The sequence below is a fragment of the Arachis ipaensis genome, chromosome B06 (genome assembly GCF_000816755.2).
Source record: "Arachis ipaensis cultivar K30076 chromosome B06, Araip1.1, whole genome shotgun sequence".
NCBI lineage: Eukaryota > Viridiplantae > Streptophyta > Magnoliopsida > Fabales > Fabaceae > Arachis > Arachis ipaensis.
In genome coordinates, this window is record NC_029790.2 from 100,918,558 (window position 1) to 100,945,981 (window position 27,424).

The window sequence follows — 27,424 nt, forward strand, 5'->3', positions numbered from 1 at the left end:
TTTCTTGAAAATATAGCTTTTAAAAGAATTATAAAGATATCTCTTGGTACCCATTTCTAATGGTGGAATTTTTGCAGTTAATAAACAAAAAAAAAATATGCTGAAAGGAATGTGAAATTACTTATCTTCTTTTGATAAATAAATTATGTTTCGTTCTTTTAAAATTCACAACTTATTGATTGATTCTTGGCGAATGGTGATGTTCACTTTAAACAAATCCAAGTTTTGTCCCAAAATCTAAGATGTGTTTTGTGGGGGGTTTAATTTTCAATACAAATAGTTTTCCAAAGTATGAGGTAAGCCATTGTGATAATGGAGTTGATGCTTGCTGGTTGTCCTCATAAGTTGGTGGCTTTCATGTGCTGTGGAAGGTAAGCCATAGTTTATATTTCTAGTTTATTATCTTTGCTTTTAGGGTTAGTTTTAAAGTGATAAGTGGTCAGTATAGTCTTCGAATGGAGAAATTTGCAGTCTAAATAATGTGATCAATTACCAACGGGAAACAGTTGCCCTTAGAAAGGAGTAAGGTTACTGAAGTCTGGATTCCTTGGGATTTTAAAACTGGTTTCTATGTTGTTTCTCTCTTCATTTCTTTTAGGGATGACCAAAATTCTGATACATTCATAGCTTGAGATGACTGAGATTGGCTCTCATGTCCATAAGGTTCTAATATAACACGTGATATTGGTATGCTGTGTGGTACAAAGTGCAATTGATACTTCAAGGAAAATGCGAGGTTGATGTCTAGATCTCATAAGCTGGATTAATACGTGGCCTGTTAACTGCCCCGAGTTTTGCAGCTTAAAGTTGGTTGGTTTCATAATTGTTAGATTTTGCAATTCACGTTGTGCATGTTGATGTTAAGTTTCTGGAGGAGTACGGGTTCCAACAGAGACCTAAGAAAATAGTGAGAACTGAGAAAACATGTATGCTCCGGAAGCTTTGTCAACATGGAGACTGAGAGTTGTGTTAGGTATATTGGTTACCTACATGAAAAATCCTTTGGATAAGCACAAACATCAGGCACACTCACAGTTGAAGTTTGTGGATACAAGATTACAATATGTACTCTGCTGAAACTCTTGTTTGAGTTTATCTAACTGCGAGTTGTTAGCTGTGTTTATGCAAAAATTTATCATTCTTTGGCTCGTGGGCATGTTTGAAATCCCAAATGGGACAATGTCCATGTAAAGGAGAAGGAAAGAGTTTATGAAGTGTAACTGTGATTTTCTTTTATTCTTTGTTATTCGAATTTTTTTGCCATGGGAGAATAATTGTCCCATCCCCATTTTCCGGGCACCATTCTTCATCTCTATATTAATAATTTATATGGAAATTCTAATGAAAAATAAAAAGAAAACACCATTATTACAACATAAAAATGTATATAGTCTTAAGATTACAAATTCAAAAATATAAAATAACATATTATACTCATAGTTCATAAAACAATTTTAAAATACAACCTTCAATCTGAAAAAGGCTGTAAAACAAAGTTTTTAACACTTAATATTTTTTACTAGAGTATAATTTCCAACAAGCAACTTTATGTTTTTTGTTAAAACAACATAATATATAAATATGTTAACATACATCATAAACAAGAATATCATATATTAAATAAAAATTTGACATAATTAAAAAATAATTACCAAAATTTTTAAATTTTTCATATCCATCTCATAATCTCAAAGATTTGGAATTTTTCATCCTGATTTATATGTTATATCAATTAATAATTCACGAGTTAAATTTGACATGAAATTAAATTTTGATACCAAATAAAAACTTGAGTTATTAGTACTTTTACTTGAGTGTATTCAATTCGACCACTGGTATTAAAAGCAGATTTTGAGACAATAGTAGAAATGAAAATGACTAAAAATTTTATTGAAAGGTTGGATATTTTACTCCAATATTTTTTCAGTAGTCAAAAATATCAAAATTTTTAAATTTGTTTTATCTACCAAACACTCTCTTTCAAGTAGATAGAACTAAAATTTCTCTTTAAAGACACTTCATATCCAACATTCAAAGTTCAGAAGCTAAACCATCATCATTTGGAGCTCTTCTTCTAACCCTAGTCTTAAGTTGATATTTACACTCATTCTTCCATCATTTTCTTGACCTTACTCAATTGATTCTCGCTTTGAAATCTATATATTTTAGGGAAAAAAAGTTCAACAACTTCATCTTATATATAGGATCTAAAATAGCTCCCATAGCCATGGTTACATTAATTTGATCCCAATACTTTTCAAACTTGCTAGTTATATTTATTGCCATTTCATGAATCATGACATTAGGACTAAGCATCCATTCATTCCATGTCAATCTCATTTCACACACCTTGAAAAAATGTAAATTTGTGGTTAGATAAGTGCTAGAGAACAACTCAGTCACACCATAAAAGACTGATGGTTATTAGTGGCTAAGAGAAGGGGGGTTGAATGTTGGCCTTCTTTTCTGCTGAGTTAAACTTTCGCTTTTAATTAAGAGAACTTAGGAGATATTTTGTTTTTGTCTCCTATCGAGTTAGAAGATACTTTCCTTTTTGTCTCATGAATTACAGAAATAATAAAAGAGCAGAGAAGAGAGAGTGACACCCAGAAGTATCTTGGTTCAGCTACTCAGTGCAATGTAGCAGGATCTACCCAATCCTATCTAGGACAAATCCAGATTCTAACCCAATCTGAATTTGACTAGACCTCAATCTAGCTTTCAACAGCCAAGTGCTAACCCAACTTGCAAGGAAATCCCTACAGGATCATGAAACAAAATAGAAAGATGTACAAAGAAAATTGAGACATCTTAAGGCTTTTTCTCCAAGTTTACCTCACTGCCTTTTACCTCCCATTGGCTTTTTCTTACAAACCTCACCATGTTTTTCTTTTTCAATGAGACTCAGACAGACTAAACTGAGAAAAAGAAACTACTAAATGAGAATCATGAAGGAGAAGAACTCAACAAGCTTAGGAAGCTATGAGAACCAAACTCTATGCTTAGTTCTTACTCTCTTGCCTTCAACCCTTGGCCGTTCACCGTTATAATAGAATAGTGAAGCTTCCAAGGTTGAAGTTAGTTTACGGTCCATTCTGTCTTCTTCTCCTTCCTCTGAATTCGCTGCGGCTTCATCAGTGATGAGAGAGAAGGCCGAATCAGTTGCATGCAACTTTCGCACTCTCTCTCATCCCTTTTCTTCAAGCTTCCTCAATCTTGACCGTAGAGCTTTGCTTTGGCTCCAAGTTTTGATTTGGACCGTAGATCTTTTGCTATCCAGATTTGACTTTGATTTCTCCATGGTTGCTTGATTCATGCTTGAGATTTTGTTGATTTCTTCTTGGTTTTTCGGTATAGCACAAATGAGGAAATATACTTTTGATGTGCTCTGACCGTATGAAACTGGATACTTAGTTGTAGCCCTTTCTTCTTGCTTGATTTTGGAAACAAGCTTTTTGTTCTTCAACCCACCATAGCTTCTACTCTTTCCTTTTCTTTCTTTCTTCCTTAGAATGACGTGATCGAAGTGAAAGGAGAGAGGAGAGAGAAGAAAGGATTTGGCTTTCGGTGAAAGCTTCAAGAAAATTAATTGAAATGAATTTGGGGTTCAAGTATCTGAAAGTGGGAAGCACAGGTCACCGAGTGGGCTTGAAGGATTTGGGCCATCTATCTTTCTTTTGGTTCATTGATTTGTGATAGGGCTTGGCTTAGTTATGGTGGACCAATGTATCTGTTAGTATGGGCTCAATCATTTGTTCCTTGGGCCAAGATGTTTAGTTTATTTTTCTGCATACTTAACCAAATAAATTACACAAATAATTGATAAATAGCTTATAATGTTTGTTCATTACAGAAATTAGTTTCCAAACTCAACAATCTCTCCCTTGATGACAAACATTATAAAATGAATTGAAAGGAAATGAGAGGAGTTTTTAAATACTTGCTTTGTCATTAATCTCCCCTCTTTTTTTATCACCGTGCTCCCCCTTATTGTGTACTTTGATAAACCTGATTTGAATATTTATTCATAGAAATAATGCCTATATTCAAGCAATAAAGTGCTCCTTTGATCAGGCAATAAGTAACCCGATTTAAAAGGATCAAGGCAAGGTTTCCAAGAATTGTAGATCCTTAAACAGAGCAAGATTTTAACAATTAAAAGCTCATAAAGCCAATCATGATAGGGGAACATGTACCCCATGTTCTCACTCAGATCCAAGGCTTAAACAAGAGACATAATAAAACAAATCAGAGCAGAATATTCCAACAAACTAAAAACAAAACTGAAACAGAACTTAAAACCAAATCAGAGCCACAAAATAGAGTACAAAACAGAGCATAATATTCTGTTTTTAATTCAATTCATTTTCATCCTTTCTCCCCCTTTTGTTATCAAGGAGGAAACCTGCAAGCACAAAACAACAATAAACAAAGCCAAAATAGCAAATCATGCATACCAAATAGAGTGTAACGCAGTTAAAGTTATTACAATCATGCAAGTAGAACAGAGTTCAAATGAAATTAGAAGTGTATCAAAGTTCCAAAATTAGAAGCAGCAAAATATAAGTTCATAGGCAGCAGAGAGCAAGACTAGGCATCAGAATCATCTTCCTCAGTGTCCAAGGCATCTTCATCTTTGTCTGACATAACTTGGTCCTCATCAAGCGAATCAAGATGTTTCAGAAACACCTCGATCCTATCATGAGAATTCATCAAGGATTTTTCATTTTGTAGTGCAATTTTTTGCTGTTCTTTTACTTGATCTGACCATCTGTTTGGTCATATAGACGAATTCTTGAAGAACGTCTTTAACAATCCCAGTGATCAAGTATTTGTGTGAATCGGAGGTACCAACAACTAAGGGAGAGGGTAAGCTTTCATCCTCACTTTCAGACATTACCAAAACCTTGGTACCTTTGGTGCCTTTGCTTTTAGCTTGTTTAGTTATACCATCGCCTTTGAGAGTAGATACTTTATTTTCAACTGGCTCATTACTCAAATCAATAGAAAAATATTCAAACAGACAGGTAAAAAATATTCCATAGGGAAGAGAACTCTTTTTCTCACTTTTGACACAATCCCACATATGGCAAATCATGAGGTCTGCAAAAGATATAGAAATAGAGTTCAGAATAGCATAAAGCACAAGAGTGTCACAAACTATTACCCTTTGATATGACCCGCTTTGAGGCATAATTATGTGAGTTATAATGCGATGCAACTGAGTCCTAACAGGACCTAGGGTCATGTGAGTGAGAGTTGTGGCATCCATAGATGAGAAATTTGTACATATTCTGACCAGATCTTCTTGGTGAGAGATACCAACATGGTCATCCCATTTACCAAACATATAGACACGCACCCTGTGTCTTGATAGTCAAGGGCTTCACCAATGGTGCTCGGATTCAAAACAAACTGAGTATTTTTGACAAAAGAATGAAGTTCTCCTTCATGAAAGAGCAGGCTTGCATAAAACTCCCGCACAAAGTTCGGATACACTGGCTTTCTAATTTTGAAAATGTTATCTCATTTCAGATCATGAAAATTTCTTTTGAAATCAATTCCTTTGTCAGATAATGCATCAATATCAACAACAAAGAAAGAACATAGTGTGCAGTTTGAAATGACTTGCTTATGGAATTCATAGTCAGAACAACAAGAGAAACGATGAGGATCATAATGGGAGTGGGATGATTTACCATACTTGAGTTTGAAATCTAGAGAGTCAAGGTGTGGAGGCTCCCTGGTATTGTGAAGTATGGATCTTCGTGGACCTTTAAAGGAGCGGTTGGTTGGAACAGAACGTCCGGAGGGATGAGGAATAGAGCGATGAGGTGGTGATGTTGGACGGTCTTCTTCTTCATGCATGGGGCTTTTCCCCTTCCATATTTCCCACAGAGGACTCAACTTCCTTACAAGCAAAGGGAGCTCTAGGATGAATGGTTTTCTTTGCCATGGGTTCGGTTAGTTGAGAGGAATGAGATGAAAATGAATGGAAGTGAATATAAATGTGTGTGTGAGATTGTGTTTGTTTGGAGTGAAGAGGATTTCGAGGAGGGATGAATGCATCAGTGCTTCTTCTTGTGGCTATTTTCTTTCTCATATTGAAAAAGGGAAGGAAGATTAAAGGGAAGAGGTAGCGTCGAAGAGGGGTAGTGAAGAAGAGAGAAGTTAAAGAGAAACCGTCAGTAATGCTTAATGGAAAAATTTTCTTTTAAAGCAAGAATATTTAATGAAACAGTTTTAAAATTTTTGAATTTTAAAACAATGCAATTTCGAATTGACAAGACATGAAGGAAGATAAACGTTTCTGATTGACATGACTTGAAATGGAATAGAAAGAGAAAGACTTGAACCCAAGAAAATTATTAAAAAATTTATGATATTAGTATGAAGCCCATATCATTTAAACAAAGTTTGTCTTACATAGGCCCAAAAGTTGTAAAAGCAGATTGGGCTATATGAACCAGATCTCGAGTTTCTTATTCCAGAAATTTTCTGGGCCTTGTTCAAGCCCTTTTGAGGAGTTTATCACGTGTCCAGTTTTGTCTCCCTACTACCTGCGAGACAAAACAACTTAGAGCTTGTTTGGAAACCATTTAACATGAAAAAAGAATTCTATTTCCTTTAAGAAAAGAATTCATTTCTATTTGAAATTCAATTTCATGATTTGGAATAACTATAATATATTAATGGAATAGAATTCAAGTTTAAAGAGTGTGAGAGTTGATTTGGAAATCAGACCCTTTTTGGTCTGATTTACAAATGAAGGAAAAATAGGAATTGGAATTCTCAAAGGAATTCAAATCATTCATTTTCAGTTGTTTCAAAGCAAGAACCAGAATTCAACTCTTGAGTGAATTCTAATTCCTAGCATTCCAAACAAACTCTTAGAGAGAAGAGAAACACAATTACTCCACAGAATTAATGTCAATTATTCCCAGTGCAGTTCTTAGTTTGAAGAATCTTTCTTCACACAGTGGCTTAATGAAGATATCAGCCAATTGTTCTTCCGATTTAACAAATTGAATTTCAATAGTTCTCTTTTGTATATGTTCCTTAATAGAATGATATCTAACCTCAATGTGCTTAGTTCGTGAGTGCAACACAGGATTTTTAGAGATATTTATTGCACTCATGTTATCACAAAGTAAGGAAATACTATTAATTTTTAGTTTGTAATTGGCAAGTTGAGGTTTAAGCCAAATTAGTTGTGAACAACAAGCAGAGGCTGAAATATATTCTGCTTCAGCCGTGGATAAAGCAACAGTGGCTTGCTTTTTACTTGACCAAACATTTAGGAATTTTCCAATAAAGCAGCACATCCCAGAGGTGCTTCTTCTATCCACACGATCCCCCGTAAAATCTGTATCACAATAACCAACTAAACAAAATTCATTAGTTCTAGGATACCATAAACTAAGGTCAGATATGCTTTTTATGTACCTAATGATTCGTTTTACAGCTGAAAGATGTGATTCTTTAGGGTGAGATTGAAAACAAGAACATACACCCACACTTTGAACTATGTCTGGCCTAGAAGATGTTAGATACATTAATGATCCAATCATACCTCTATACCGAATTTCATCAACATCTTTTCCATTTTCATCCTTGCCAAGTTTTGTATTTAGATGCATAGGAGTACCCATTGGTTTGGAGTTTTCTAAACCAAATTTCTTTATTAACTCTTTGGAATTTTTTTCTTGGTGAACAAAAATACCACTAGGAGTTTGCTTGTTTTGAAGTCCAAGGAAGAATGTTAGTTCTCCCATCAAACTCATTTCAAACTCACTAGTCATTAGATTTCCAAACTCTTTACACAAGGATTCATTTGCCAATCCAAACACAATATCATCCATATACACTTGGACAAGGAAGAAATCATTATTAGATTCTTTGATGAATAAAGTAGTGTCAGTAGTATCCCTTAGAAAATTATTTTACAACCAGAATGCACTAAGTCTTTCATACCAAGCTCTTGGAGCTTGCCTAAGGCCATAAAGAGCCTTGGATAGTTTAAAAACATGCTTAGGAAAATCTTTGTTTTTAAAACCGGGGGATTGAGTTACAAATACTTCTCTATCAATAAATCCATTCAAAAAGACACATTTGACATCCATTTGAAATATTTTAAAACCCTTGTGGGCAGCATAAGCAAGTAGCAACCAAATTGCTTCCATTTTTGCCACCGGAGCAAATGACTCATCAAAGTCAATGCCCTCTTCTTGATCGTAACATTGGGCTACTAATCTAGCTTGTTACGAACCACACTACCATCCTCACCCAATTTTTTCTAGAAGTCCACTTGGTACCGGTTACCTTCTTACCATTAGGGTAAAGTACAAGAGTCCAAACTTTATTCTTTTTGAATTGGTTTAACTCCTCTTCCATGGCCTTCACCCAAGAGGGATCTTTAAGAGCTTGCTTTACATTTTGACGTTCTAACTGGGATAAGAAAGTAACATTATTGGTTTTGAATTTCTTCTTGCTTGAGGATCTAGTAGTAACTCCATGGGATAGATCTCCAATAATGAACTCGTGTGGGTAGTTCTTCAAGAACTTCCACTCTCTAAGATTTTGAGATGAGATTTCGGCTTGGCTATGACTTGGTTAAGCTTCATTCATCGTTCCTCTCTAGCTTCATCAGGAGACAAAACAGAAATGTCTCCTTCATTTTGAGGAGCAGGTTCAGAACTGACATTCTCCATAGAAGGACCTGATTTGATATTTTCTTGATTCACTTGTGGACCCCCTCAGCTTCATTTCCTGCATCATCATCTAAGACCGCACTTGGTATGAAGTTAGTATCACAAAAAGATACATGTATAGATTCCTTAATAATTCTATGTTCTTTGAGGTAAATTTTATAAGCTTTACTAGTGGTTGAGTATCTAACAAATAAACCTTCATACGATTTTGGATCAATTTTTCTAAGATTATCTTTGTTATTTAACACAAAGCATTTGCATCCAAATATATGAAAGTACTTAAGATTTGGAGGAGTTCATTTCCATAGCTCATAAGGGGTTTTCTTTAACCCTTTTCTAATGATTGTTCTATTTAGGATATAGCAAGCTGTGTTTACTGCTTCGGCTCATAAGAATTTAGGAATTTCATTTTCACAAAACATTGCCCTAGTCATTTCTTGTAAACTTCTATTTCTTCTTTCAACAGCCCCATTTTGTTGAGGGGTTCTAGAACATGAAAAATTATGAGAAATTCTAAGCTCATCACAAAAGATTTTAAAATCTTGATTTTCAAATTATTTTCCATGATCACTTCTTATATGGGCAATTTTCAATTTTTCATTTTGAATCTTTTTACAAAGAGAAGAGAAGGTATAGAACGCATCATTTTTGTGAGCTAAGAAAAGAACCCATCCGTATCTAGAGTAGTCATCAACCACTACCAAGTCATAATGCTTTCCTCCCAAACTTTGAGTTCTAGTGGGACCAAAAAGATCAATGTGTAACATTTCTAATGGCCTTTTGGTATAGATTCTATCTTTGGTCTTAAAAGAAGATTTTGTTTGTTTGTCCAATTGACAAGCATCACAAGTAATATCCCTGTCAAACTTTATATTAGGGATACCTTTAACCAAATTTTTCTTAACAAGTTTAGAAATTTGGTATATGCTAGCATGTCCCAATTTCTTATGCCAAAGCCATTTTTCAGATTTTCTTGAGGTAAAACATGTCACATTTTGATCTTTTACGTCCTCTAGAGTGAGTCCATACATATTGTTACATCTTTTTCCCTCAAATAAAACTACAGTGAATTTTTCACAAATAACTAAGCAGTCCAATTTTCTAAATATAACCAAATATCCAAGATCACATAATTGACTAATGCTTAGTAAGTTGTGTTTCAATCCGTCAACAAGAAAAACATCATTTATGACAGATGTGAAATTTTTACCTACTTTACCTATGGCCACTATCTTTCCTTTACCATTATCACCAAAAGTTACAAAGCCTCCATCATACTCATCTATCTTGATGAAGAATGTCGACTTTCTGGTCATATGCCTAGAGCATCCGCTGTCCAAGTACCACATGTTGTCCTTTCTTTTGGATGCTAGGCACACCTGATCGGTTTGATCGACCATGAGACAGGTTTGAGATTTGTTCTCTGATTCTTCCTTTTCGTCTGAATCGTTTTCCAGATCCTCCCAAGAGGCCAAGAGCCCCTTCTTCCTTTCCTTCTTTGTCTTATCTTCTTTCTTCAGCTTTGAACAGTCAAACTTGTAATGTTCAACTTCTTTGCAGTTGTGACAGACGATCTTGCTTAAGTCCTTCTTTGGTCTTCTTGAGCTGCCTCCCTTGCTTCTTTCTTTAAGCTTCATCATTTTCCTAAATTTTTTTTTTTTTGCGAAAAGAACAAACTCGTCATCAGATAAATTGTCACTAGATTCATCATCTAGGGACTCAGTGAATGATTTGAGAGCAATTCATTTCTTTTTTGTGTCCTTTTTCAAGTAAGGAGTCTCAAAAGCAAGTAAATTTCTTCTCAGATCATCATATGTCATTTGATCAATACCACTGCTCTCAGCTATAACTATAGCCTTAGTTTCCCACTCTTTAGTGAGACTTCTTAGTACTTTCCTCACAAGCACAGGTTTAGAGTGAGTAATCCCCATAGCATCTAAGCCATTGATGATGACGTTGAATCTTTCAAATATTTTATCAATAGATTCTCCTTCCTCTATAGAGAACATTTCGTATTCTTTGTTCAACATGTCTATTTTGGTCCGCTTAACTTGGGTAGTGCCTTCATGTATGACTTGGAGCTTGTCCTAGATTTTTTTTGCTGTTTTGTATCTTGATACCTTTTGGTATTCCTCGAAGCTGATTACACAGTTGAGCAAGTTGACAGCTTTGGCATTGAGCTCTATCTTCTTTTTATCATCGTCATTCCATTCGGCCCTAGTCTTGGAAACAACTACACCATCAACTCCTATTTTGGTTGGGACTTGGGGACCGTTCAAGATGATCTTCCATATGTTGTAATCTACTGATTGAACAAAAAACTTCATTCTCTCCTTCCAATAGATGCAATTCTTTCCATTGAAGAACGGAGGTCTGTTATTGGATTGCCCTTCTGTCAGAGTGTATGCCACCATATTGGAACCATTGTTGTTCGCCATCATGATCTTTCCTCCAAGATGCAAAACTTGATCTCTTTGAGACCAAGCTCTGATACCAATTGATGGTTATCAGTGGCTAAGAGAATGGGGATTGAATCTTGGCCTTTTTTTTCTGCTGAGTTAAACTTTCGCTTTTAATCAAGAGAACTTAGGAGATATTTTGTTTTTATCTCCTGTCGAGTTAGGAGATACTTTCCTTTTTGTCTCCTAAATTATAGAAATAATAAAAGAGCAAAGAAGAGAGAGTGACACCTAGAAGTATCCTGGTTCAGCTACTCAATGCAATGTAGCCTACATCCAGTCTCCATCACAATTATGATGGAATTTCACTATCTTTTTCATAAGGTACATACACTAATCTTTCCCTGGGATCTACCCAATCCTATCCGGGACAAATCCAGATTTTAACCCAATCTAAATTTGACGAGACCTCAATCTAGCTTTCAACAGCCAAGTGCTAATCTAACTTGTAAGAAAATTCCCACAGGATCATGAAACAAAATAGAAAGATGTACAAAGAAAACTGAGACATCTTAAGGCTTTTTCTCCAAGTTTACCTCACTACCTTTTACCTCTCATTGGTTTTTTTTTTTACAAACCTTACCATGTTTGCCTTTCTTCAATGAGACTCAAACAGACTAAACTGAGAAAAAGAAACTACTAAATGAGAACCATGAAGGAAAAGAACTCAACAAGCTTAGGAAGCTATGAGAACCGAACTCTGTGCTTAGTTCTTACTCTCTTTCCTTCAACCCTTGGCCGTTCACCTTTATTATAGAAGTGTGAAGTTTCCAAGGTTGAAGCTAGTTCAAGGTCCATTCTATCTTCTTCTCCTTCCTCTGAATTCGCAGCGGCTTCATCATTGATGAGAGAGAAGGTCGAATCGGTTGCATGCAACTTATCCACTCTCTCATCCCTTTTCTTCAAGCTTCTTCAATCTTGACCGTAGAGCTTTGCTTTGCCTCCAAGTTTTGATTTAGATCGTAGATCTTTTGCTATTCATATTTGACTTTGATTTCTCCATAGTTGCTTGATTTGTGCTTGAGACTTTGTTGATTTCTTCTTGGTTCCTCGGTATAGCACAAATGAGGGAAGATACTTTTTGATGTGCTCTGACTGTATGAAACTAGCTACGTTGTAGCCGTTTCTTCTTACTTGGTTTTGGAAACAAACTTTTTGTTCTTCAACCCACCATAGCTTCTGCACTTTCCTTTTCTTTCTTTCTTCCTTGGAATGACGTGACCGAAGTGAAAGGAGAGAGGAGAAAGAAGAAAGGATTTGACTTTTGGTGGAAGCTTCAAGGAAATTAATTGAAATGAATTTGGGGTTCAATTATTTGAAAGTGAGAAGTACAGGTCACCGAATGTGCTTGAAGGATTTGGGCCATCTATCTTTCTTTTGGTTCGTTAATTTGTGATGGGGCTTGGCTTAGTTACGGTGGACCAATGTATGTGTTAGTATGGGCTCAATCATTTGTTCCTTGGGCCAAGATGTTTAATTTATTTTCCTGCACACTTAACCAAATAAATTACACAAATAATTGATAAATAGCTTATAATGTTTGTTCATAATAGAAATTAGTTTTCAAATTCAACAAAGACTTTTTTCAACAAGTTTATTTGCCATTTTTTACTCATTATCAGATGGTACACATTTATACAGTGATTCATGTTGTCTTAAACGCTCAAAAAATTTCTCTATATGGCAATGGAGAAGCAAACATTAAATAAGTTAAATTCCATCCAGTTCTACAATCAAGTGCAAGCTTTCTCCTATAATTAATATTCAATTGCCTATAAGTCTCTTCAAATTTTTCTTCCCTCTTCTTTGTTGCAACCCAAAATCAAACACACTCTAATTTTTTCAATTAAAACATATATTACATTGATGCCATCTTTCAAAATGAAATTAACAATGTGAGTACAATAACACATGTGAAAAAAATTCTTCTCTCTTAATAAAGTTAGATGGTGAAACCTTATCAAGTATAAGATCAATCATGACATCATTTGTACTACAATTATCAACCGTTAAAGTTGACAATTTTCTATTTATGTTCCAATTATACAAGAAATTCACTAAAGCATCACTAAGAACATCAGTAGTATAGGGCACAGGTACGTATGCAAACCTAAAGTAATGTAAATATAATAAACAATTATGACATTAACAATTCAAATATATAAAAGATACTAAAAGCACAAATAAATTAAATGATACCTCACAAGTTGAGATTGTAAGTTCTAATCATCATCAATAAAGTGAGCTGTAATTGACATATAACATTTGTTTTGACAATCAGCACTCCACATGTCAGTAGTTATAGCAATACGGCTTGAATTTTTTTCAACAATTTTATAACCTTTACCTTTTCAGCTTCATACATCTTCACAATATCATTTTTTTCAATGTATTTCTTGTATAAAATTTGAACAAAGGTTGAGTCTCAGCCATAAGCTTATGAAAATTCTCTTGCTCAACAAATGTTATAAGATGCTCGTGCTTAATAACCCATCTTGCAAGTCCTCATCGTGCTGCCTCTTGACTAAATGTGAAGTTTCCAACCAAAAGTGAATCCGTTAGCCTTTTCGTTCCTATAGAATGAAAGAACTGAAGATTGATGGTTTAGAAGTTATAATAAATACTCGTTGTAAGTATAGTTACTAAACCAAGCAATCAACCTTTCTTACAAAAGTTCTGGTTGTCACAAGTAACAAACCCCTTTTTAAAATTGATAACCGAGTATTTAAACCTCGGGTCGTCTTCTTAAGGAATTGCAGGGAGGTATGTTCTTATTATTGGTTATGAGTCTTGTAAATTGGGGGTTTGAAAGTAAGGAAGCAGTATGTTGAATGATAATAAGAATAAAATAAATAACTATAAAATAGACTCTTGGCAAGGTATAAAAATTGGAAGTCCTATCCTGGTTATCCTGATCAATTGTAATGAGAATTGGATTTTTCTCCCACTTTGTTAATCTCTAACTATGAAGGTAAGTTAAGTGGATGAATTAATTCTAATTCCTCAAGTCCTAGTCTTTCCTTGGGAAAAGTTAGAGTTATTGGAACCCAAATTAATTCTGGAAGAATTCTAATTTTCAATCAACCATGAGTTTGATAACTCAAGCGTCTCCAATGACTCAACCAAAGCCAAAAAGGGAAAAATCTAAATTATTTATATAAATAAAAGGAAGCAATCATAATTCTGAAATACCTCAAATTATATTAAATAAAGAAATCAATTCTAACATAGAGTTCATAAGCCAATTAGGCAACATAACTAATACAAGCATTAAAGCATCTGAAAGTAAAAGAGAAATATAAAATAAAAGGAATATTGAACCTGTGACTGAAGATGAGTTGAACTAAACTAATAGAAATTCTAAAATCCTAAATCCTAAGAGAGAGGAGAGAACCTCTCTCTATGAAAACTACATCTAAAACTAAAAATTATGAATTATGAAAGCATTGTATGAATGGATTCATTCCCTCACTTTATAGCCTCTAATCTGTGTGTTCTGGGATGAAAACTGGGTCAAAAACAGCCTAGAAATCGCTCTCAGTGATTTCTGTTACGTTCAGGTCACGGGAAGGTGACGCGAAGGCGTCGTCCATGCGTCCGCGCGGATTGAAGTTCGCAGATGCAACGCGGGCGCGTCATTCACACGTTCGCATCGCCTAACTTCGGAGAAGATATGGCAAATTATATATCAAATCGAAGCCTCGAACGTTAGCTTTTCAACGCAACTGGAACCGCATCATTTGGACCTCTTTAGCTAAAGTTATAGCTGTTTGAGTGTGAAGAGGTTAGGCTGGACAGCTTAGCAATTTCTCCAACTTCTTGTATTCCTTCCACTTTTGCATGCTTCCTTTCCATCCTCTAAGCCATTCCTGCCCTGTAATCTCTGAAATCACTTAACACACATATCAAGGCATCTAATGGTAATAAGAGAGGATTAAACATAGGAAACTTAAGGCCAAAGAAGCATGTTTTCAATCAAAGCACATAATTAGGAAGGCAAATGTAAAACCATGCAAATAGTATGAATAAGTGGGTAAAGAGTTGATAAAAATCACTCAATTGAGCACAAGATAAACCATAAAATAGTGGTTTATCATAGAACCTAATGATTGTTGCACTGTTTTTAATATTGATTGTTTTAAGATTTCTGCGATTCGGAGAGTTTTGCCATCCCTACTCACAAAATGACAATTTATATTTAAAAATGCATCACCTTATAACACTTTAAATTTATGGCCAAATTGTGCGACTCTTATTTATTTCACTAAGTAGAGATATATGTCCAAATGCAGTATAATAAATTATCATAGAAGTTCCTAACAACCATGATATTTACATAGTCTATTTATTAGTTAGCTATCTTAAATATTTATAAAAGCTTTGAATTATCTATGATGATTTTATAAAATTTCACATAAATATTTTCAAAATGTACCAAAGAATTTTGTTGTGTATTTATGTGACAGTGAACATCTAACATTGCTTAAGATATGTCATATCACGAGACGTTCTCTTATTGGCCTATACTCATTCGTTGGGTTTCGTGATGAAACCAGCAATTGTTCTTCTTAAACAACTGAATTATATTCAAATATATATGCCTTATAGTAACATAAAAAGAGAAGGCTTTATTTAGTAGTGAAAAGATGAAGACTACTGCAGAAGGCTCTAAATTATTATTTAGCACCTCTTTGCTTTTAGTGATGTCAGGTTTATATCTCTCTTTTCTTCTCTTTCAATGCCATCTACATTATTCAGCATATAACTAACATATCTATTAAATAAATGTAGGACTTAGCATCCATTCCTTACCTTATGATTATTCTGCTATTACTGAGGCAAGAACACATAAAGTCTCATGAATAAGAATCATATACTAAAATAATGAAACTAGAATACTAGAAAGTATTTTTTCTAATCTACTAAATATTTGTATATGTTCATCATTTGTTTCTGAGGTTCAAGAATACATGATAATTTAAAAATACAACTTAAACCAGATAAATACTTGAACCATTTATGTGATAGTTTCTGTAAACCATTAATACATAGGCGGTTGTTGAATGTTGATAATGCCTTGATGAAGCAGTGTGTGGCAGAAACACCAAGAGCTCAATATGGTGGAGGCATTATAATAAATCCAGGATTTGATCACAACATAGATGGTCGGATAGTATTGGAAAATGGTTCTATCGAGGAACGAATATCTAATGCAGGCAATAGATTCAATGTTGAGCGAAACAGGACTCAACCATCAGATAGTTTCTCCCAGAAGGTCCGACTTAAGAAAGGAATGCTATGCAGCTTTACTAGTAACTTACACTTTGAAGTTTGAACTTTGAAGACAGCATTCTCATACATACCATCTATGTTTTAGACTTGTTATTATCTCTAATATCATGTGACGTGTACCCTATAAATTCGACAACAACATCAACAATCAAAACCGACCAAATAATCCGAAAACAATCAACCACAATTTGACTAGAGTAACAAACGAGTCAAACGTCACCATCAATCTGTTATCAATAACGGCAACCATCTCTTAAACCAAAATATCGGAACACACAAAGGGAAGCTAAACGCTTCACTCGTCTATATAAACAGACTCGGCAACTCAGTAGAAGGCAGGTCACAAATACATTTCATTCTCTTATTAGTATTACTTTCTCTATATCTTGTTTTGACTTGAGCGTCGGAGTGCTTTTTGCAGGTGCTCCCGCCGCCGTGTTTCGCATTGCCGAGGTTTTCTGCCATTCTCCCCAAAACGACGTATAGCCCTCCACAAGGCCGAGCAGTCGTGAACGGAGTTTTATACCTCGGTTGAACTTGAACGGAACATTTGGCACCCATCGTGGGGTCCGAAATTCATCTAACCCCACTATTTCCTTTACCAAGCTCTTTATTCTCCTCTTTTACAGGATCTCCGATCCGCAAGGATGGCTGATAATGGGGTCCATCAACCCATACAAGCAGAGTTCCTAGCTTAGATTGTTGAACTCCAGGCGAAAGTCCGAAGGATAGCTGAGCTGTCCGTCCATAACAACGCCGGAAAGAACGAGGAAGGAAACTCCAAAGGCTCAGCACAAAGCCACATAGACCCATTGAGCATCAATCTGCCAAAAGAGAAGCTGACCTTAGACAACCTATTCTCCAAAGAGATCACCAACTTTCAGATGCCAAAAAATTTCGTGTTGCCTACCACTCTTGAGCCATACAAGGGGATTGGTGACCCCCGTGCTCATGTTAAAAAATTCCAATCCATGATGTTTTTCAATGGCGCTAACAATGAACCTGTACTTTGTTGAGCCTTTCCTACTTATCTTGATGGTGCTGCATTACTTCGGTTTTCTAAATTGTCTGCAGGTTCGATCTCCTCATTTGAAGAGTTAGCAAGGTCCTTCATCAACTACTTCGCAGCTTCAAGGATATACGTACACGGATAAGATTACCTCGGCACCATCAGACAAGGACAACATGAAATTTTTAAGGAATACATGACTCAGTTTGCCGAAGCAACCATGGAAATACCAGATCTAGACCCAGCAGTCCACTTGCACATCCTCAAGGCCGGCCTCCGACCCGGTAAGTTCCGGGAGACAATCGCGGTTACTAAATTGAAGACGCTCAAGGAATTCCGAGAAAGGGCAGCGGGACAAATGGAGATTGAAGAACTCCGTAAGGCTCAGAAAATGGACAGACAACCACCCAGGAAAAAAGAAGATAAGATTATAAGATCGCCAAACAATAAGGAAACAAGGAAGCCATTCAAGCTCACCCCAAAATCTGATAATTACACCAGATTCAACACAAAGAGAGAAAAAATAATTAAAGAAATCCTCAACGCCAAAATAATAAAACCCCCACCCAAGCAGGAAGTTACCAGGATCAATGATTCGTCGACAAAAACAAATACTGTGCTTTTCATCAGAAGTATGGGCACACGACGGACGAATGCATAATCGCCAATGACCTATTAGAAAGGTTAGCCCGGAAAGGCCTCCTGGACAAATACATCAAAGGAAGAAGAAGCAAGGAAAACATTCGAGACTGAGAAGGGCATCAGCGAACCTCGGAAGAAAAGGATGACAGTAGATGGTCCAACCCTAACCCACCAAAGCGAAGTTACCGAGCAATGCTGGCAATCGAAGTAATAGTACCACAAAGGAACAAGGATACAACAGATATCAAAATTACCTTCAACCAGGCCGACATAGTGTCGTCTATCCCAAACTTAGACGATCCGGTGATGATTTCCATCCAAGCAGGCAGATTATTGGTAAGAGAAGTCCTTTTGGACCCAGGTAGTAGTGCAGATGTCCTTTTTTATTCTAAATTCCAAGAAATGAAATTATCTGAAAAAGCCATGCAACCTTCATTCGGAGAACTAGTAGGGTTCTCCGGAGAGAGGGTCCCAATAAAAGGCTACATATGGTTAAAAATAACAATGGGGGAGACACCATTATCACGGACCATTGATAACCAGTACCTTATAGTCGACTGCCCTAGTCCTTACAATATTATTCTCAGAAGACCTGCTCTGAACATATTCAGAGCAGTAGTGTCTACCTTACATTTATGTGTTAAGTTTCAGGCACAGGATGGTAGGATAGCAACAGTCCACTCAGACCGCCAACAAGCTCGGCAGTGTTACAATGCAAGCTATAAAGATCCGACATGAGGGACAAATATCAAAAAAAGGTCAAGGCTATCCATGGCACAAATGAAGTATTATCCCTAGCAGAACTCGATCCTCGGGAAGATTCCCAAGAAATATCTCAGCCGGCAGACGAACTCTAGAAAGTTCCCCTGACCTCAAAGATAGAACAATTTACTTACATTGGCCGAGCTCTTGAAGGAGAGGAACGAATAAAACTCATAAAAGTACTACAAGACAACGCCGACTTGTTGCCTGGACCCCGGCAGGCATGCCAGGAATAGTCCCAAACGTCATTTGCCACAATTTCACCATCAATAGAGCGATCCGACCTGTGGCTTAAAAGAAAAGGAACCTTGGAGCAAAAAAGGTAAACGCAGCTCTGGAAGAGACTAAGAAGCTCCTCAGTGCCAACTTCATTAAAGAAATCCGCTTCAGCACGTGGCTCTCAAACATGGTAATGATAAGGAAAAACTCGGGTAAGTGGCGCATGTGCGTCAACTTTACAAACCTTAACAAGGCATGCCCAAAGGATGCCTACCCACTACCGTGCATTGACAAACTGGTAGATAATGATTCAGGATTCAAAAGCTTAAGCTTCATGGATGCATACTCTTGTTACAACCAGATCCTTATGCATCCAGAAGACCAGAGCAAAACAACTTTCATAACTAAACATGGAAATTTTTGTTATAGAGTAATGCCATTTGGTCTAAAGAATGCAGGTGCAACATATCAACGACTAATGGACAAGGTATTCCACCAACAAATAGGTCGGAACATGGAGATCTACGTGGATGACATGGTCGCCAAGACTACACCAGAAAGATCGCACTGCAATGACCTCAAAGAAATATTCAATCAGATCCGAGCATATAATATGAGACTCAATCCAGAGAAATGTGCTTTCGAGGTACAAAGAGGCAAGTTCCTCGGCTTCATGCTGACTTCACGTGGAATCGAAGCTAACCCTGAAAAAGGTTAGGCGATACTTAGTATAGCAAGTCCAAAAATAATAAAGGAAGTACAACAACTAGCAGGGAGAGTGGCCGCATTGTCACGATTTCTGCCCGCAGTATCAAACCGATCATATCATTTTTTCCAGACGATATCCAAAAGTAAAAAATTCGAGTGGCCAAAGGAATGTGAGACAGCATTCGCCGAACTTAAAGCCACCCTGTCTTTGCCACCAGTACTACAGAGCCCAGAAGTCGGTAAACCCTTATATTTATATCTATTTGTTTCCAATTATTCTATAAGCTCGGTTCTTGTCACTAAGGCAGGAAAAACACAAAAACCCGTATACTTCATCAGTAGAGTCATGCAGCCAACAGAAAAAAGATATCCCAGAATAGAACAACTGGCCTTGGCACTAGTAACAACAGCAAGGAGGCTAAGACATTACTTCCAGAGCCACACAATAATCGTAAGGACGAATCAACCACTAAGGAAAATACTAACAAAACCAGAACTGGCAGGACGACTGACCAAGTGGTCTATCGAACTTTCTGAGTTTGATATTCATTTTTAATCAAGACCGGCCCTGAAGTCATAAATCCTGGCAGACTTCGTTTTCGAGCTTACACCTGACGAGCATCACTACGAGCAGACTTGGGAGTTACATGTAAATGGCGCATCAAACCGAGAAAGAAGCGGAGCCGGGATAGTATTAAAGGAGGGAGAAACAGTAATGGCCGAGCAATCCTTACAATTCCACTTCTCGGCAAGTAATAAGCAAGCCGAATATGAGGTGCTCATAGCAGGTCTCAAGCTCGCCCTCAGCTTCCAAGTACAAAGCCTGATAGTACGTTGTGACTCCCTCTTAGTGGTCCAACAAATTAAAGGAGACTTCCAGGTAAAAGATCCTTTGTTAGAGCGGTATTGGCTCATAGTAAAGGATCTTATTTCAAAATTTGATAAATTTACTATATCACATGTGCATAGAGAGAACAACACTAGAGCGGACATATTATCTAAGCTTGCCGCTACTAGAGCAAGCACACACACATCGGCACTATCACAACTTACACTAGAAAAACCTAGCATCGAATCATTGTGCATAATGAACATCACTCATACAAACGACTAGAGAATACCTTTTCCTGAATATGTTAATACATGAGTCATACCCAGCAACGAGACCAGTCCTCAAAACTTTAGATGAAAGGCAAGTTTTTTCACAACTGTAGCAGGAGAACTATACAGACGTGGTTTCTCACACCCATTACTAAAATGCCTCGGCAAAAACGAAGCAAATGAAGTCATGAACGAGGTCTACGAGGGCGTATGTGAAAACCACATAGGAGGACGAGCTCTGGCGGCCAAGATTATCTGAACAGGGTATTACTGGCCGACAATGAAGAGGGACTGTATAGCAAAGGTCAAAATATACAACAATTGTCAAAAGCATGCCACCATCTCAATGCAGCCAGCGTAGGTAATGTACAGTATGGAGGTAAGTTGGCCTTTCTACAGATGGGGCCTCGATATCCTCGGCTCATTCCCAATAGCGCCAGGTCAGGTAAAATTCTTCTTAGTATCAATAGATTATTTCTCAAAATGGATAGAAGCACAACCACTAGCAAGAATAACGACTAAAAAGGTACGATCTTTCATATGGAAAAACATTATATGCCGATTCGGAATACCCAAGGAAATAATATCGGATAACGGTAGACAGTTTACAGATAACAAACTTGCATCCTTTTTGGAAAACTTTAACATACAACATCATTTTAGCTCGTTCGAACACCCACAAACAAATGGGCAGGCCAAAGCTGCTAACCGAGTAATCTTGCAGGCAATGAGAAAAAATCTCAATGATGCTAAAGGAGAATGGGCAGACTTGATCCCAGAAATACTGTGGAGCTATAACACGACAATACAAAATACAACAGGTGAGACTCCATTCAAGTTAGTCTATGGAACAGAGGCACTGATACTGATCGAAGTCGGCATCCCCACATTAAGGACCGAGCTATACAATCATAACCATAATATCGATACAAGGAGGGCCGAGCTAGACCTCGTGGAGGAAGACAGAGACATCGCCGCCATCAAACAAAGAGCGATAAAACAACTAGTAGAAAGAAGACACAATAAAAAAGTAGTACCCAGGACATTCAGTGAAGGAGACATAGTCCTCAGGAGGACAGAGGAAGCAAGATGACCCCCATCGCACGGCAAACTCGCCGTGAATTGGGAAGGACCATTTCGGATTTCAAAAGTGCTCGGAATGGGAGCTTACCAACTCCGAACACTACAAGGCGACTCACTATTAGGAAATTGGAATATCTCTTCATTAAAGTTGTATAGATCATGACTTGTACAATCCGCAGATGAAGGTACTCTTTTTTCCCCTTAGAGGTTTTTTCCCAAATAAGGGTTTTACCTAAGGAGGGTTTTAACGAGGCCGGACGCCCAATTTGTCAAAATTATCAAATTCAGACAGTTCATGAATCACCGATCTATTCCTATTTTCTCTTCTATCCTACTTTCAAATGCAAAAATATTTAACCAAACAGTTATATATATATATATATAATATTATCAAAATACTAAAATTGTCAAACTGACCCAAACTTAGTCAGCACAAACAAAGAGTCACTTCTGTTCACAAAAAAGACAACCAAAATATCAAAATAGACAAACCACAGAAATATACATAAGTTAAGAAGGGGGGGACGTTCTCACCATGGTCCTCCACAGTCCCATCCACAACAAGCTTCCCACTAATAACTATCTTGGTCACATCAAGTCGGCCGCAATCAAACTCGGGAGCTAACACAGCAATTTGACTAACAGCACGGTTAAATCCGGATGAAAACATCTCCATCCCCTCTTCTTCCAATTCATGAACCCTAGAGGTCAGGTGGCCTTTAGAGATATCACCCTCTTTCATCTTGGCTTGCAGCAGCCGAATCTGATCCCGCAAATGAATAACTTCCTCTTCAGATTCCTTTATCTTTGCCGTAACATTAACAATAACTTCATCCTTCTCTCTGGATAACTTTTCTAGTTCAGCAACTTTGTCCTTATACGACCTCTCCAGATCCGAGATCTTATCCACTGCCACCTGCTGTTCAGCACCAAGCAGTTCAGTCGTCCGACCAACGCACATCAGCCGCGAAGCAACAATCTACAATACATTCAACATGCAAAGCATAAGACATCAAACAGTACAAGCAAAAAAGAAAAAGAGAAAAGCAAAATACACCAACCTGAATAAACTTCTCCATCCCCTCCATGCCAATCCGACGAGTCATGAGCATGTCACCAGGATACTGAGAGACCCTATCAGAAAGATCGGCAAATGGAAATTGATCGCTCTACAAGGAGTGAGGACTGGTACCAGGGACGAAGCCATGAAGCCTTTTTTTCCTGTCAAAGGCAGACTTACCAGCACCAATAGCTTCCTTGTCACCTTTAGATATAACCTCCAGGGATTTCTCGGTGTCATCCCTTTTTCTCTTAAAAGAAGACGCCGGCTGAGCAGCTGACTGAGCAGCATCGCCACCACCCTCCCTCACGGTCCCAGAGCCACTAGCACCCTTCTCCTTCTTCGTTTTCAAGAATGACTGAAATCGTGAAGGATCAAGAAGAGGAACTCGCCCACCTACAAACACAAAGCAAAAAAATCAAAGAAAATAAACACATGAAAGAAAAAACAAACAGCCAAGCATTACCTATGTAAGTTTTCAAACCCTCACTGTCACCAGAATCATGAAAGTGAAGAACTTTGGGTATGGATAAACACTCTCCATTAGCAAAACTCTCTATCAAAAAATCTAACAAACAATCTTCTTCCTCATTCCGCTCAGTAGCCTCAAGAATTTGGATCGGCTCCGAACACCGATATAGGGGAAACGTCTCTATAAGCTCGTCATCCAAATAGAAAGGATACTCAGACTCTACCGGCCGCACTTTAATAAACAATGAGTTAAAGTTTTTAAAAGAGGATTTATATAACAGGAAAAGGGAACGCCCAGGAAAGCTGCTTAGACAAACCCATAACCCCTTCCAAACCCCTTTAGACTGAAACAGTGAGAAAAACACAGACAGAGAACAAGGAAAAGAAAGGAAATCCATCAGACACTAGAAAGCACAAAAAAATGCCCATGAATTAGGGTGTAACTGTGAAGGCGCACAATTTAGTTGAGTCAAAACATCGCACTCAAAAGTAGAAAATGGAAATCTAACACGCAATTCAGTAAGACAGGGTGTGTAAATGTAGAAGTATTGCCAGTCCCCCCTCCTCTCATAAACCCTATCCTCGCCAGAGCAGTGGAGAAGCTCAACAGCCGTACCCAAACCCTCCTTCACTACCTTCAAACCCTTAAGCTCGCACATTGATTCGACATCAATGTACGATGAGGAACGAGTCCTCACGTCGTCATGTACCCAATGGTACGGGTTATCCTTCTTCTCTTCAATCGCTTTCTGCTTTTCTTTCTCTTTCTCTCTCGCCATTTGCAAAAAACAAAAAATAGAGAAAATACCTTAGGAGAAAGAAACTAACCTTTAGAAGTCATGCTACTTTCAATCGGGAGGAAGAATTTGAAAGAACAAAACGGCAATTCCAAAACAAACAAGCTATTATTACAAGCCCACTAAACATCGTGGGTAGCACAAGTGGAAGAATTTGAAAGAACAAAACGGCAATTCCAAAACAAACAAGCTATTATTACAAGCCCACTAAACATCGTGGGTAGCACAAGTGATAACCACTAAGCAACATCGAAAACTCAAACGGTGAGAAGGAACATTAATTGCGACATGAGTCACAAGGCAAAAAGTCTCTTGTGTTTTTCTCACTCTCTTCTGAATTTCCTCTTTGTTTTTTAACAATTGAGTGCAACCCATGGAAGGCCCAAGATCGCAAAAAAATAAAAATGATCAAACCAAAACGCGCGGGAAAAAACACACATAGGGACAGAGCACGTTAAAAGCTTGTCCGTTGCTTTTGCACAAAGACCAGACAAGCTTGGGGGCTATGACGTGTACCCTATAAATTCGGCAACAGCATCAACAATAAAAACCGACCAAATAATCCAGAAACAATCAACCACAATTTGACTAGAGTAACAAACGAGTCAAACGTCACCCTCAATCTGTTATCAATAATGGCAACCATCTCTTAAACTAAAATATGGGAACAAGCAAAGGGAAGCTAAACGCTTCACTCGTCTATATAAATAGACTCGGTAACTCAGTAGAAGGCAGGTCACAAATACATTTCATTCTCTTATTAGTATTACTTTCTCTATATCTTGTTGTGACTTGAGCATCGGAGTGTTTTTTTCAGGTGCTCCTGCTGCCGTGTTTCACATTGCCGAGGTTTTTCGCCAGTCTCCCCAGAATGACGTATAGCCATCCACAAGGCCGAGCAGTCGTGAACGGAGTTTTATACCTCAGTTGAACTTGAATGGAACATCATGAGTTCTGTTTCAACCAGAAATTCGTGACCTTGTTTCCATATTCAGTTTGGTTTCAGCTCAGTTAAAGAAGCACACTGTGTCAGTTACATTTAAAATGAATGCAACTGAGCTGATTCAAGGAGGTCAGGCGATAGCAAAGCATGGATCTTGGACTCTACTAAAAGGTAGCATAGTGGCCAACCACTCAAGCCCTGCTGAGATTCTTTTTGAGGTCTAGTGAATTACTTTCTAGACTTAATACCTGAATGTTTCTCAGCTTTAAGAACATGAAAGAAATAGTCAAATGCTCAAATGGTTCTGGTTTTCTTTTATTTAGACATCCTTCAAATTTTGTGAAGTGAAACTGATTCAACTATGCAAACCAAGAACTCAAAGGTGGAAATATGGACTGATAGTGTTTTCTTACAATCATTCACCAAAGAGCAACGGAGGTCACATCAAGATGAAAGCATTGAGAGGGTAAGCAAGTGCATACCCTTTTGATTTTTTAGTTAAAAGTGTGCATACCAAACATGAAAGTTTATGCTTCTGTTCTACTTCCATCAAGACTAAGTGTTTGAATTAAATATGTAGGTACATAGAAGTAAGGTGAGCTTCCAAATAATACATATAAATGAAACATTATTAGAAGGAGCAAGTGTCACCATCAAAAAAAAAAAAAAGCCTCGGATTAGTATCTAAATCGGACCGATCAACGGTAGGTAAACCCGCTAAAAATCGGCCATTTTGTGTCAAATTGCTCTTCACCCTTGCGTTTTTGGAATTAATTCTAAAATAGTACCACGAGGATACGAACCTACAACATGAAAGATTAGCACGCATAGCCTAAACATTGCACCAGCTTTGCATTTGCTTTTGTATGAATTAATTAATATATATATTACGTAAAAATTGATTTACCGATTTAACCAATCAGCTAATAGTTGAACCAGTAATCCGATAACTTAGTATTTTGGTTGGGTTAATTATCGGTTCGATTCTGATCACTATGGAAAGCAGTATAAAAAAGAATAAATTCTTTGGTTTCAAGGTATGAAGGTGAACTCATTGCATGGAATGCGGTGAATGAGAATCTCCGTCCACTTCAGCTTCTGAGGACCATCTTGGTGAAAATGCTTCAGATAGAGTATTTTTCTAAAACTTACCAGCTTGATTCAAAACTGTTGTTGTTCATGAATAAGTATTACACTATTGAATATAGTGGTGATAGAGCTGCCAGCCAATTATATTGCAAAAAAGGCGAAGATTCGTTCATTTCCAGGAAATGAACGAATATCAACAGCAATAGGGCTACAAGGCCATTTTAATGCTGGCCAGCCAAATCTTGCTTACATGAGAGCTGCTTTTGATGTTTTTGATACTACTTCACTTCCAATATGGCTCACAGAAGTGACTGTGGATTCAGATCCAAATCAGGCCTTTCTAAATTCTAGACAATGTTTAAAATATGAAAACATATGCTAATTTGATTAGTGTCGTCCTTAAAATTTGATAGAGATGATTTTAAAATTTTAGAATAAAGTTGTACTACTTTAATTAACTATAGCTTATGACTTAATGATAAGACATCAAATTATATTCTCATTCTTGATTTTTGCATGGGAAGCACGCAGAGCACTTGGAAGAAATTCTAAGAGAAGGATACTCTCATCCTTCTGTTGAAGGGATCATCATATTTGCCGGTGCGGTAATAGCTGGTTTCAAGGACATGGCTCTCACTGGTTACATGCTAGCCAAAATTTAATAAAGTTGCTGGCCCCCTAGACTTTTCCTTTTAAATAATATTCCTGCCGATGACGTTGTGGACAAGCTCATCAGTGAGTGGCAAACTGAGTCTCAGAAAGCCATAGTAGACAACATTGGATTTGTATATTTTTCACTGCATCATGGAGATTATGATGTAACTGTGACACATCATCTTGCCCACTCCTAAAAGCCACTGAATTTAAGCGTAAGGAAAGATTCTACACAACAAACCTTCCATGTCAAAATGCATTCATAAAATCTACAGCAAACATGTACACCGTAAAAGATCCTGATAAAATATTATATAATATTATTTTTGTTAAAACACTGAATTTAAGCGTAAGGAAAGATTCTACACAACAAACCTTCCATGTCAAAATGCATTCATAAAATCTACAGCAAACATGTACACCG

The 27,424-nt window shown here is 37.1% G+C and overlaps 1 pseudogene; it reads left to right on the top strand.

Moving 5' to 3' along the window:
- Positions 15,267-26,870, top strand: LOC107647155 (annotated as a pseudogene).